We start from the raw sequence: 13,468 nt of genomic DNA, 5'->3' as shown, positions 1-13,468 counted from the left end.
GACCGCCCACCCTATCTACCTGTGACACCACTGCACCTGCACTGTGAAGTCTGAAGAAGTCTCTCGACCCGAAACGTCGCCCATTCCTTCTCTCCAGAGATGCTGCCTGTCCCGCTGAGTTACTCCAGCATTTTGTGTCTGAGCCTGCACTCCTTTAAACCTCAATGTCTCTGCTGACCATGATGCCGAATTAAACTTATCCCATCTGCCTGCGCATATCCTTCCTATCGTTATTCCTTGCCTGTCTTAATGCCCCACATCTCTGCTTCCATCACACCCTCTGGCACTCGCCACCCTCTGTTGCAAAGCGCCTTTAAGGAGAGTAGGTGACAGAGATTTATTCACAAAATGCTGGAGTAACTCAGCAGGTCAGGCAGCATCTCCGGAGAGAAGGAATGGGTGACGTTTCGGGTCGAGACCCTTCTTCAGACTGCCAGAGAAACGAGTGGAGGGAACAGGACTGATGTGCCGCCATGGACTCAATGGGCGGAAGGGCCTCCTTGTCCATTGCAAGCAAATATTTGGAGTCCGGATTACGCGCCTCACATGCAGCGCAAACATTATACCTTGCACGACGGTGCGCCTTGTTTAAAGCCGAGCTGCAGGTAGTTTACAATTGTATCTGATAGCAGGTAGCCACCTCGCTGCGACTCGGAAAACACGGAGTGAACTTATTTCTTCTGAGTCACCGGGGTTTGCGAACACACCCCAATACCAACATCCAGGGATAGCGGATGAACCGCGGACCGGGACATTAAAAATAACTCCTTGACCAACCGCGGTGACAAATCGTCCCACCCCGGCAGCCAGCGAGCTGTCTGCAGCAGCCGAAAAACGGTCGACGCTGGGTTAACAACAAAACAACTTTCCCCCGCTCCACGGGAAAGAAAACAAAAGCCGAAAACCTCGGTGCGAGTTTGTCACAGCAGTCCCTGTGAGATCCCCACCCACCCACCCACCCGCGGACGACAGACGAGGTGACATGAACCACGACCTCTTTCACAACTCAGCCCCTCCTGAAAGTGGACCCCTTCCCTCCCTCCCAACAGCATTAAAAACACCCACTGCTGGAGGAGTCACAAGAGACTGCAGATGCTGGAATCCAGAGCAGAACATAAGCTGCTTCCTTGGGGTGAACTCAGTGGGTCGGGCAGCATCTGTGGAGGGAAGTGGACAGGTGATGTTTCAGGTCTTGACCTTCCTTCATCTGACCCAGACTGACCTAGGTGGTCAATCCATTCCCTCTGCAGATGCTGCCCGACCTGCTGAGTCTCTCGAGCAGTTGTTATCTCGCTGCAGATTGTGGTCTCCACTCACACCCTGTGCCTTATCTCCCTGTAGCGCTGCCAATGGCCCAAGGAACAGCCCTCTGAGTTCCTTGAAATCCAATCTCTAACTGAGCTGCTGGCGTTAAATAACCTCTTTGAGTAGTCCTTTAAAGAAAGTTTTGAAAGTTAAAAAAAAAAATTGCAACATCTCCTCGCAACCCTGCTGGTATTGAACCGTCCCCGCCACATGGACAACCCACCCAGCAAGGTGGTCCCATCCACACCCACCCACCTTCACCAGGGAGCAAGGTGGTCCCATCCACACCCACCCCACCCACCTTCACCAGGGACCCTGCAACAGGTCGCTCTTACCGGCTCCTTGAGTCGCGGAGACATTCCTTTCAGAAACCTTTCGCCAGCTCTCTGCCGGAGTCGGGAGGGTTCCTGCCATGCCCAGCCCAGCCCAGCCCCTCCCGCAGTGTGCGGCACCAGGACTATGGGGTGGGTGGGGAGACGAGTGCCGGCTCGGAGCGATCCCAATCCTTCAGCCTCCGCCCCTCCCCCGGCGCTGGGAGCCGCCCTCTCTCCGCACCGCACCGCTCCCCTTCAGTCAAAACTGGGAGAGATCCTTCCTTTCTCTTTCCCGCCTGGTAGAATGTCTGCGAAGATTTGATTTTCGACCAGACGAGAACTTGCAAGTTCAGGAAAAAAAACTTTTTTTCCTACCTTTAATGTACAGTGTCGTTAGACCGGTGCCCAGACAGAGTGGTCAGGGGAGACAAGTGCCCAGACAGAGTGGTCAGGGGAGACAAGTGCCCAGACAGAGTGGTCAGGGGAGACTAGTGCCCAGACAGAGTGTCAGGGGAGATGGGTGATCAGACAGAGTGGTCAGGGGAGACTAGTGCCCAGACAGAGTGTCAGGGGAGATGGGTGATCAGACAGTGTGGTCAGGGGAGACTAGTGCCCAGACAGAGTGTGTCAGGGGAGACAAGTGCCCAGACAGAGTGGTCAGGGGAGATGGGTGATCAGACAGAGTGGTCAGGGGAGACAAGTGCCCAGACAGAGTGTGTCAGGGGAGACTAGTGCCCAGACAGAGTGTGTCAGGGGAGACAAGTGCCCAGACAGAGTGTGTCAGGGGAGACAAGTGCCCAGACAGAGTGTGTCAGGGGAGACTAGTGCCCTGACAGTGTGGTCAGGGGAGACTAGTGCCCAGACAGAGTGTGTCAGGGGAGACAAGTGCCCAGACAGAGTGGTCAGGGGAGACTAGTGGTCAGGGGAGACTAGTGCCCAGACAGAGTGGTCAGGGGAGACTAGTGCCCAGACAGAGTGGTCAGGGGAGATGGGTGATCAGACAGTGTGGTCAGGGGAGACTAGTGCCCAGACAGAGTGGTCAGGGGAGACTAGTGCCCAGACAGAGTGGTCAGGGGAGACTAGTGCCCAGACAGAGTGGTCAGGGGAGATGGGTGATCAGACAGTGTGGTCAGGGGAGACATGTGCCCAGACAGAGTGGTCAGGGGAGACTAGTGCCCAGACAGAGTGGTCAGGGGAGACTAGTGCCCAGACAGAGTGGTCAGGGGAGACATGTGCCCAGACAGAGTGTCAGGGGAGATGGGTGATCAGACAGTGTGGTCTGAAGAAAAGTTCCGAACCCAAACCTCGCCCATCCTTTTTCTTCAGAGATGTTGCCTGACCCACTGAGTTATTCCAGCACTTTGTGTCTGTCTGCGTCGGCAGTTCTTAGTTTCTACTCTGGTTATGGTGTGGTAAAATGGGTGCCCAGATTGAAATCTGGGGTCAGATGGGTGGCCAGACATTGATGGTTCGTTTAGTTTAGAGATACAGCATGGAAACAGGCCCTTCGGCCCACTGACTCCACGCAGACCAGCAATCACCTGTTCACACGTTTAATGTTATCCCACTTTCTCCCTACACATTAAGGACAATTTTACAGAGGCCAATTAACTTACAAAATTTGCAGGTATTTAAGGATGTGGAAGTAAACCGTAGCAACTAGAGTAAACCCATGCGGTCGTAGGGAGAATGTGAAAAGTCCACACAGACGGCTTAGTGGCTGATGTCAGGATTGAGCGCAGGTTTTTGGTGATGCGAGGCAGCAGCTCTACTGCCACTGTCCTGCCCTAAAACTTAATTTGAAACTGTAGCGACCATAGAGAATGGTCCAGGTCGTCGAACCCTCAGATTGGCCAGCGAGGTCACGTGGGAACGCGACCATGGGGATTGGTCCAGAGAGCGACATCGCTGATTGGCCAGCGTGGTCATGTGCGCTTTTGGCGCCCGAAATGTTAGTTCGGCGAAGTCTTCGAAGAAGACAGTAAGTTTTTGATGGTTTTCCTTTACCTTGTTGTTTAACTCTGTATTCGAATATTGCAGCTGCAATAAACTTCTTCTACAACCAACAAGTTTTCGGACTCGCCATATTGGTGACCCCGACGTGATCTGGACGATCACCGACTATGCAGGGACACGACGCCTCATTGTTGATTGCCGCGCCGGGCACACCGGAGTTAAGCGCGGTAAGCGTTCACCTTCCGTTGTTTTGGACACATTCATCGCAATCTTGGTTTGTCCACACCGAAGCTCAATTTCATATAAAGAAGATATCGGACGACTCGACGATGTATTACTACCTCGTCAGCGCTCTATCACCGGAGACGACCACACGCGTGATGCGGTTCATCGTTAATCCGCCTGCGGAAAGCAAGTATGAGGCCATGAAGAAAGTGTTACTGCGAACCTTCGGGTTTAATAGGCATGATTGCGCTGCAAGACTTCTGCACCTACCGGACCTCGGAGATCGACGGCCTTCCGTTCTCATGGCCGAAATGATGATGCTAGCCGGTGAGCATACGGATTGCCTTATGTTCGAACAGGCATTCCGAGAGAAGCTTCCTGAGGATGTCCGACTGCTGCTCACGGATTGTTCTTTTAAGGACCCCGAAGCATATGCAGCTAAAGCGGACGCGCTCATAGCGGCTAAAAACAAGGCAAGCGGTTCGATCAACAAGGTCTCGACATCAGTGACCACGCCACAGCGACATCAAGATGGCGCCGCGTCTCCCGCCAGTTCTCCGAAAGCCCGCCAAAAAGATCCGCACAAGCGCGGCTGGTGCTATTATCACCTACGATGGGGTAGCGAATCCCGCAACTGCCGCTCACCTTGTACCTTCGCGGGAAATGCCTCGGCCGATCGTACATAGGGGCAGTTACGATTGGCCAGAACCGACGCCTCTACGTCCACGATCGATTCACGGACACAGAATTTTTGGTGGACTCGGGAGCCATCGTCAGTATAGTGCCGCCGACCGACCTCGAAACCAGAACGGGTAAGACAGGTCCCACCCTCATCGCGGTTAATGGCAGCCCCATTCGCACTTTCAGTATACGGAAGATGTCCCTCGTGTTAGGCCTCCGCACGTACGAATGGCCATTCATCATAGCAGACGTCAGACAAGCGATCCTGGGCGCAGATTTTCTCTGGGCTTTTTCACTGGTCCCTGATGTCCGCGGTAACGACCTCCGACCCTCCGCCGGCGAAGAGCCCGTCGCTCCGACAATCGCCTCCCCGCCCAGCCCTACTGTCCAGGCCGTCGTCGCGGCCCCTGACTCGTATGCTGAGATCCTGGCGGAGTTTCCAGAGCTGCTCATCCAACGTTTTGACACGCCTTCGGCAAAGCACGGCGTGGTCCATCACATCCGCACTGAGGGCCCTCCCGTTTTCGCTCGGGCCAGGAGACTGCCGCCAGACAAACTGGTGGTGGCACGGGCGGAATTTAGGAAGATGGAGGAAATGGGAATTGTCCGTCAGTCCGACAGCCCGTGGGCCTCGCCGTTGCATATGGTCCCCAAGGCATCTTGGGGGTGGAGACCATGTGGCGATTATCAGCGTCTCAATGCTGTCACCACGGCTGATCGCTACCCCATACCGCACCTGCAGGACTTTTCGTCTGGGCTGGAAGGAGCGGTGGTGTTCTCCAAAATCGATTTGGTGCGAGGATACCACCAGATTCCGGTGCGTCCGGAGGACATACAGAAAACTGCAACAATTACTCCGTTCGGGTTGTTTGAATGGTTGCGTATGCCTTTCGGTTTAAAGAACGCGGCACAGGCTTTCCAACGACTGATGGACCGCGTGGGTCGGGGGTTACCTTTTTTGTTTATTTATTTAGACGACATCCTGGTAGCCAGCCCCTCAGTGCAGGAACACCAGGTCCACTTGCGGACTGTGTTCCAGCGTCTCCAAGACCACGTGCTCATTATCCAACCCTCCAAGTGTCAATTCGGCCTCCCTTCTCTTGATTTTCTAGGGCACAGAATTACCCCTGCCGGCGCCTCCCCTTTGCCCGAGAAGGTGGAGGCTATCCGGGCATTTCCCAGGCCCACCACAGTAAAAGGACTACAGGAGTTCGTAGGCATGGTTAACTTCTACCATAGGTTCGTTCCGGCAGCTGCGCGGGTCATGCGCCCGCTTTTCCAGTGCCTTGCGGGAAAACCGGTAGAGTTGATATGGTCCCCGGCCGCAGAGTCGGCTTTTACAACAGCTAAGGCAGCATTAGCAGACGCCACCATGTTGGTCCACCCGAGCCCCTCCGCCCCCACGGCCCTGACGGTTGACGCCTCTGACGTGGCGGTGGGCGGGGTCTTGGAGCAGCAGGTCGGTGGCCGTTGGCAGCCCCTGGCGTTTTTCAGCCGGCAACTAAATTCGGCTGAGCTGAAGTATAGCGCATTTGACCGAGAGCCAATATGGCGAGTCCGAAAACTTGTTGGTTGTAGAAGAAGTTTATTGCAGCCGCAATATTCGAATACAGAGTTAAACAACAAGGTAAAGGACAACCATCAAAAACTTACTGTCTTCTTCGAAGACTTCGCCGAACTAACATTTCGGGCGCCAAAAGCGCACATGACCACGCTGGCCAATCAGCGATGTCGCTCTCTGGACCAATCCCCATGGTCGCGTTCCCACGTGACCTCGCTGGCCAATCTGAGGGTTCGACGACCTGGACCATTCTCTATGGTCGCTACAAAACCTTGCTGGTGCGTGGCTCAGTTCAATGGTGTCTTTTTCTTCTTCTTAGGTATTGCCAGATGATTGGGGATGACTTGTGCCCACTTCTGCATCTTTGAGGTGACTGATGGAACCGTGGACTCTTCCTCAGATGGACAGCAAGGACTGTGAACCATTGCCATTACGTGGTCTCTTTAGATGGTACAAACTTCAAGTGTTTCAGAGGCTTTTACCCAGAGCTCATCCCCTTAACATCTTGTACATGTGGAACCTTACACTGTGGTCCTTCCCCATAAAGCCTTTGCAGTGGCTACGCCAAGCTTCAGCGTTTCCATCAGCATGTAGTTCTGCAGCCTTGAGGGTACAAAGCAAGTACATTCCCTTACGGAAATCTCATTGTACTGGAAGATCAACAGACCAAAGAATGTCTTTAAGCAAATGGATCATCCAGCAGTACTTGATGTTGAGTTGAGTTGAGCTGAGTTAAGTTGAGTTAAGTTTATTGTCAATAGACACAAAATGTTGGAGTAACTCAGCGGGACAGGCAGCATCTCTGGGTAGAAGGAATAGGTGATATTTCAGGTCGAGACCCTTCTTCAGACTCTTGGTCTTCACAGATGGATTCTCATCGTAGTGATGCTGAGGGCAGCAAGCATTGGGAGTGAGTCTCTGACCATGCAAGAAGGAGCTGACTGGGAGGGACCCCTGTCACTGTGAGCCAAGCAAGGTTTTGGGGCTAGACACAAGGAGCTGCAGATGCTGGTGTACAAAAAAAGACACAAAGTGCTGGAGCATCTCTGCAGAACATGGACAGGCACCATTTTGGGTCGGTGAAGGACAGTGAACCGCATCTTCGTCCATCCATGTACTCCAGAGATGCTGCCTGACCTGTGGAGTACATTTGTGTCTTGGGTGCTTATAAGGCATTCGGCCATTGGTTTTGGCAATCAGCTTGGAGGACCGTGCCCGAGGACCCATCATGTCCTCCTCCTGTAGTGTCTGCAGGATGTTCCATGTTGACAGCTACCTGATGGACTTGTAGTCAAAGGTGTTTTTGTGCAAGAACTTTGCCCTGGGGGGTGACAGGTACGTCAAGGTCCAACAGAAAGGAACATCTCGCGGCAAGAGGGAACCGACCCGTGCTTCACGTCACCGAGGGCAGGTAGAGCCTCAGCACGTCGTGGCCCTCGGTGTTTGCTGGCTTCAGTTCTAGGCATAGCCTGATGCCACCTTGCACAAAGATGGCCATCAGGATAGGGCGATATTGGGTACGTTGTTCCCCCCTGTTGCCCCGGGGCTTGTGCATCGAGACCCACCAGACATGTTCCATCTTGGATTTGCACAGTGCTTTTTTTAATAGACAAAATGGTGCCAGGACGTATAATCCTTCCTTGCTCTCGTCTATGGCAGATAATTGACCTTTAAACTGCTTAAGGGCCTGACTGCATAATTTTTTTTAAAAAATTAAAATATTTAATATTAAAAATTCTAAAAATGTGAAAAGTCCAGTTTTTTAACTTTTCGGAGAAGCCGCTCGCTGTACTTACTGTCTACTGGTCCTGGTGCCTACTGTCACCAGAATAAGCATTGGATACAGAAAATGGCTCCGGTGACTGTCAGGGTAGAAGAGACAGCCCTCATCCTAGTCATGGAGTCATACAGTGTGGAAAAGGCCCTTCGGCCCAACTTGCCCGTGCTAACCGAGCTGCCCCATCTTTATAGTACCTGCCTCTACTACGTCCACTGACATTTCTATCCATATACCCACCACCCTCTGTGTGAAAAAGTTGCCCCTTGGGTTCCTATTAAATCTTTCCCCTCTCACCTTACATCTATGTCCCCTGGTCTTTGATTCCCCTACTCTGGGCAAAAGACTGCGCATATGCCCTATCTATCCCCCTCCTGATCTGACACACCTCTATACGATCACCCCTCATGTACCTGTCCAAAGACTTGGATAGAGTGGATGTGGGGAGGATGTCTCCACTAATGGGAGAGTCAAGAATCAGAAGTCATAGCTTCAGGATGAAAGGACATACCTTTAGGAAAGAGATGAGGATGAATTTCTTTAGTCAGAGTGTGGTGAATCTGGAATTACAGAAGGCTGCAGAGGCCAAGTCAATGGATATTATTAGGCAGAGATTGATACTTTCTTGATTAGTATGCGTGTCAAGGGTTATAGGGAGAAGGCAGGAGAATAGGGTTGAGAGGGAAAGATAGATCAGCCATGATTGAATGGCAGAGTAGACTTGATGGGGACGAATGTCCTAATTCTGCTCATATCACTTGTGAACATTATAAAATGTTATCATTGTATATGCCTCAACTACCTCTTCTGGCAGCTCATTCCACAGGATGTGATAGTAGATCTGTTGTACTTCGTGGTCCGGTACCTGTTGTACCTTTAGTGACTCTGGAAGGACCACAAGTACACGTGTATAAAAGGTTACATTGCTGGAGCTCAACTCCAGGCTGTTTATTCCGTGGCCACCTGCATCCAGAGTGACCGCCTAATCACACCAATCACTTATATACACAGGCATACAAAGTAGTCCTTGGATACACAAAGTAGTCCCAGCAATATCACAACATCCCCCTTGTCTTATATATTACAACATCCCCCTTGTCTTATATAAAATTGTTTTCTTTACCATTCGAGGGCTAAAATATATTTAACAAACAAAACCAAAACACCATTGCTTTTTGCAAACAAAACCAATAACACAATTAAACACAATTAAACACAATTGCTTTTTTTCACCATCATGGTGGTCACTCCTCTGCGGAATTTCACTCATCGCCGGGTGGTCACTCATCTCCGGGTGGTCACTCACTCCGGGTGTCACTCACTCCGGGTGGTCACTCACTCCGTGTGGTCACTCCACAGATATATACATTTATACAAAAACATCAAATATAATACATTAAGCTTTCATTACACAGATCACTACACAGGTCATTAAACACAAAATATTCATTTTGTTCCATATCTTCCCCTCAAGAAGACGTGCTGTGTAGATCAAACGTAGTGTAGGTTCTAGATGCTCCACCACCATGATTTGCCTGCCACTGCTGGCCTCCCACTGCTGGGCTGGCACTGCTGGGCTCCCACTGCTGGGCTGGCACTGCTGGGCTCCCCACTGCTGGGCTCCCACTGCTGGGTTGGCACTGCTGGGCTCCCACTGCTGGGCTCCCACTGCTGGGTTGGCACTGCTGGGCTCCCACTGCTGGGCTGGCACTGCTGGGCTCCCACTGCTGGGCTCCCACTGCTGGGTTCCCTAGGCGAAACACCAAACCGCTGCCACCATGTTGTACTTCGTGGTCCGGTACTTGTTGTACCTTTGTTGTGACTCTGGAAGGACCACGAGTACACATGTTTAAGATGTTATCATGGTGGAGCTTAACTCCAGGCTGTTTATTCCGTGGCCACCTGCATCCAGAGTGACCGCCTAATCACACCAATCACTTATATACACAGGCATACAAAGTAGTCCTTGGATACACAAAGTAGTCCCAGCAATATCACAACAAGATCTACTTTGAATCAAATATCTGTTTTCATGTTGTTCGGAATGGTATTTTCATAGGATAGTAAGCATGAATGCAGTATATAGATGGATGCCGAGAGGCAGTGAATCAAATGTAGACTTGGAGATTCTTAAAAAGAAAGACCTCCATTTCCATAGAACTTTTCATATTTATTTCAGGCTCTTCACGAAGCTCTTTGAAGTAAACGTCTGAGAAGTGGTAGGCACAAAATGCTGGAGTAACTCAATGGGACAGGCAGCCTCTCTGGAGAGAAGGAATGGGTGACTTTTCGGGTCGAGACCCTTCTTCAGACTGAAGTGGTTACTGTTCCAGCCGACCTTCTCGCAACAAGCCCCAACAAGCAACAATCCGACAATGACCGGACAAGCTGCTGTGGTGATGTTATATGAGAGATAGCCAGACACCAGGGTACGAGGGATAGCACTCAGCACCTCTTTGAAATATTTTTTACCTCAAATATAAACTTGATTCAGAATAAAAAACAAGAACTGTGCAAAAAATTCTTCCGACATTCTCAGCGGCTACACATGCATTCATCAGCATTGATCGACACCAAATGCTGGAGTAACTCTGTGGGGCAGGCAGCTTCTCTGGAGAGAAGGAATGGGTGACGTTTCTGGGTCGAGACCCTTCTTCAGACTGAGAGTAAAACACCAAATCAATACGAACAACTACATGAGACACCAATTTTCGACAATAACTCTGTCTACAACACAATAGCATTGCATGTTCCTGTTAGAGTGAAGGCCAAGGCAAGTGGGGAGAAAGGAGCCTGAATAATGAGAGAAATTCTTAATTCGGGGTAGTGAGTATTGAAGTTGGGATGTTATGTTACAGTTGGACAAAATGCCGCATTTGGAGTACTGCATTCGTTTTTCAACACCCTGCCATAGGAAAGATGTTGATAAGCTGGAAAGAATGTAGAGAGAATTTACAAGGGTTGCCAGGACTTCAGAGCCTGAGCTATTCGGAGAGGTTGAGCAGGCTAGTCTATCTGCACAAAGTCTATTACCCGGGTAGGGGAATCAAAAACAACAGGACACAGGTTTAAGGTGAGGGGCAATATGTAATAGGAACCTGAGGGGTGACTGTTTTCACTCAGAGGGTGGTGGGTATATGGTATGAGCTGCCAGAGGAGGCAGTAACAGCATTTAATCGGTGGAAGTGGTGGCGCTGTGCAGCAGCTGTGGCTCCTGCTGTCCGTTTGACTTTTGTTGTTGTTTTTTGTATTAATTGTAGTGTTTAGATGTGATGTAGTGTTTTTTGTGGTTGTGTACTGTGTGGGGGGGGGGAACTGAAAAATTGTCTCTTCCGAACGGAGACCCGACCTGGGTCGTGTCTCCGTTCCCGCTGCGGCCGACCATCGGCCAAACACCTGGAGCTGGCGGCCTCCAGCTGGGACCACCTGGGGCTCTGGTTCGCAGAGTCCGCGGACCGGACTTACCACCAGCGGAGCTGGCTGCCTTCGGAGCCTGTGGTGGCGCTGCGAGTGTGGCTGCGACTCGCCTTCGGAGGTTTCGGCCACGGGCCACGTGGATATCGGAAGCTCGCGGGCCCCTGGGTGGGGGCCGACATCGGGAGCTCCGGCAGTGGCAGCGTCTTCGCCCGCCCCGAATCGCGGGGCTTGGGTCGGCCCGCTGCGGACCTTTCACTGTCCGGCGCGGCCTGGAACCGGCCGCGGGGTTTTCTCCGCCCGGCAGGGGCTTCAATGTTGGGGGCCCCGACCGCCTCGACCGTCCCGACGTGACAAGTTCCACAGCCTGACCGCGGGGGAAGATGGCAGGCGAAGAGAAAAGACATTCTGGCCTTCCACCACAGTGAGGAGGTGACTGGAGGAGACTCACTGTGATGGATGTTTCTTTTTTTGTTTGTTTTGTGTTGGTTTGTGATTGTGTGTGTTATTGCTTATTTTTACTGCTCTTTTTGTTGGACTGTGGGTAACGGAATTTCGTCCAAAAGACTTGTTTTTTTGGATGACAATAAAGGTTATTCTGATTCTGATTCTGATTTAAAAAACACTTGGGTATGAACATGAATAAGAAAATTGGAGTACAGAGTAGCTGACAAGACACCTCTGAATATTCCAACACCTTTACTGGTTCAGGGTAGTTCATAGGGATGGTCTAAAGACTTCTGAGATCAAAACCCAGGTAACTAACCAGCAAACAAAAACCCTCCCATCCCTCCCTCCACGCCTCACCCATCCCCCCCCCCCCTCCCATCCTCTCTCTACATCATCTCTTGTTTCCTTTATCTCTAACCAATCTGAAGAAAGGACTCAACCCAATACGTCACCCATTCCTTCTATCCAGAGATGTTGCCTGTCCCGCTGAGTTACTCCAACATTTTGTGGAGTTTAAAAAAAAAGATTGCTTTAGGCAAAGTGTAACTAGAACTAACTCAAGCTTTTCATTCAACACACAAAGATAAAGATCTCAAAGCAAACCAATTTAATTCAGTCAGAAAGGTCTCCTATGATGGCTTGACATTTGCATTTATTTTGCAATATTAAGACACAGTATTAAGGAGTATAAGAAAATAACTGCAGATGCTGGTACAAATCGAAGGTATTTATTCACAAAATGCTGGAGTAACTCAGCAGGTCAGGCAGCATATCATCATATCATATCATATATATACAGCCGGAAACAGGCCTTTTTGGCCCTCCAAGTCCATGCCGCCCAGTGATCCCCGCACATTAACACTATCCTACACCCACTAGGGACAATTTTTACATTTACCCAGCCAATTAACCTACATACCTGTACGTCTTTGGAGTGTGGGAGGAAACCGAAGATCTCGGAGAAAACCCACGCAGGTCACGGGGAGAACGTACAAACTCCTTACAGTGCAGCACCCGTAGTCAGGATCGAACCTGAGTCTCCGGCGCTGCATTCGCTGTAAAGCAGCAACTCTACTGCTGCGCTACCGTGCCGTCCATCTCGGGAGAGAAGGAATGGGTGATGTTATTAAGGATGTGGTTTGCAAATTCCTCCATTATTTGGCTTTCTCTCCATCTCTGTAACCTCCTTCAGACTGACAATGCTCTAGGATTTCGGGCTCCTCCCTCCCATTGCAAACATTCCAGTCCTACAATTCTCCATGATCTCTGCACACAAGTCATTCTGGCCTCTTGCAATTAGTTTTTTTCCACCTGCTAGAGGCCTACTGGATCACCCGGTTGCGAACCATTTTAACTCCTTCTCCCATTCCCAGAATGAGCTTTTCATCCTGGCTCTCCTCCATTGCCAGAGTGAGGCCACACGAAAACTGAAGAAACAGCACCTCCTCCAACCTCATCAACTGTATCTGCTGTTCCAGGTGTGGACTCCTATGTATCGGCGAGACCAAGCACAGGCTTGGCGATCGTTTCGCTGAACACCTCCGCTCAGTCCGCCTAGACCTATGTGATCTCCCGGTTGCTAAACACTTTAACGCCCCCTCCCATTGACCTTTCTGTCCTAGGCCTCCACTGTCAGAGTGAGGCCCAATGCAAAATTGAGGAACAGCACCTCATATTTCGCTTGGGAGCTTACAACCCAGAGGAATGAATCTTGATTTATCTAACTTCATGTAACCCTTGCATTCCCTCTCTCTCCGTCCCTCCCCCATCCTAGTTATCCAACTA

At 50.9% G+C, this 13,468-nt stretch overlaps 1 protein-coding gene across 2 annotated transcripts in view; it reads right to left on the bottom strand.

The window, feature by feature from the left end:
• Window positions 1-13,468, bottom strand: part of sgms2a (sphingomyelin synthase 2a) — a 121,067-nt gene that overhangs the window by 88,782 nt on the left and 18,817 nt on the right. The window contains exon 1 of one of the 2 annotated variants that reach the window (XM_078403641.1): window positions 1,641-1,783. The exons of the other annotated variant lie outside the window; for it this stretch is intronic. The gene's annotated coding sequence lies outside the window, so the exon portion shown is untranslated. Of the gene's footprint in view, window positions 1-1,640; window positions 1,784-13,468 lie in introns of those variants that run through there. 2 annotated transcript variants of the gene reach the window in all.

This window comes from Rhinoraja longicauda, chromosome 1, assembly GCF_053455715.1.
Source record: "Rhinoraja longicauda isolate Sanriku21f chromosome 1, sRhiLon1.1, whole genome shotgun sequence".
In the NCBI taxonomy this organism is placed as follows: Eukaryota; Metazoa; Chordata; class Chondrichthyes; order Rajiformes; family Arhynchobatidae; genus Rhinoraja; species Rhinoraja longicauda.
This window is presented reverse-complemented; position numbering and strand designations above follow the sequence as displayed.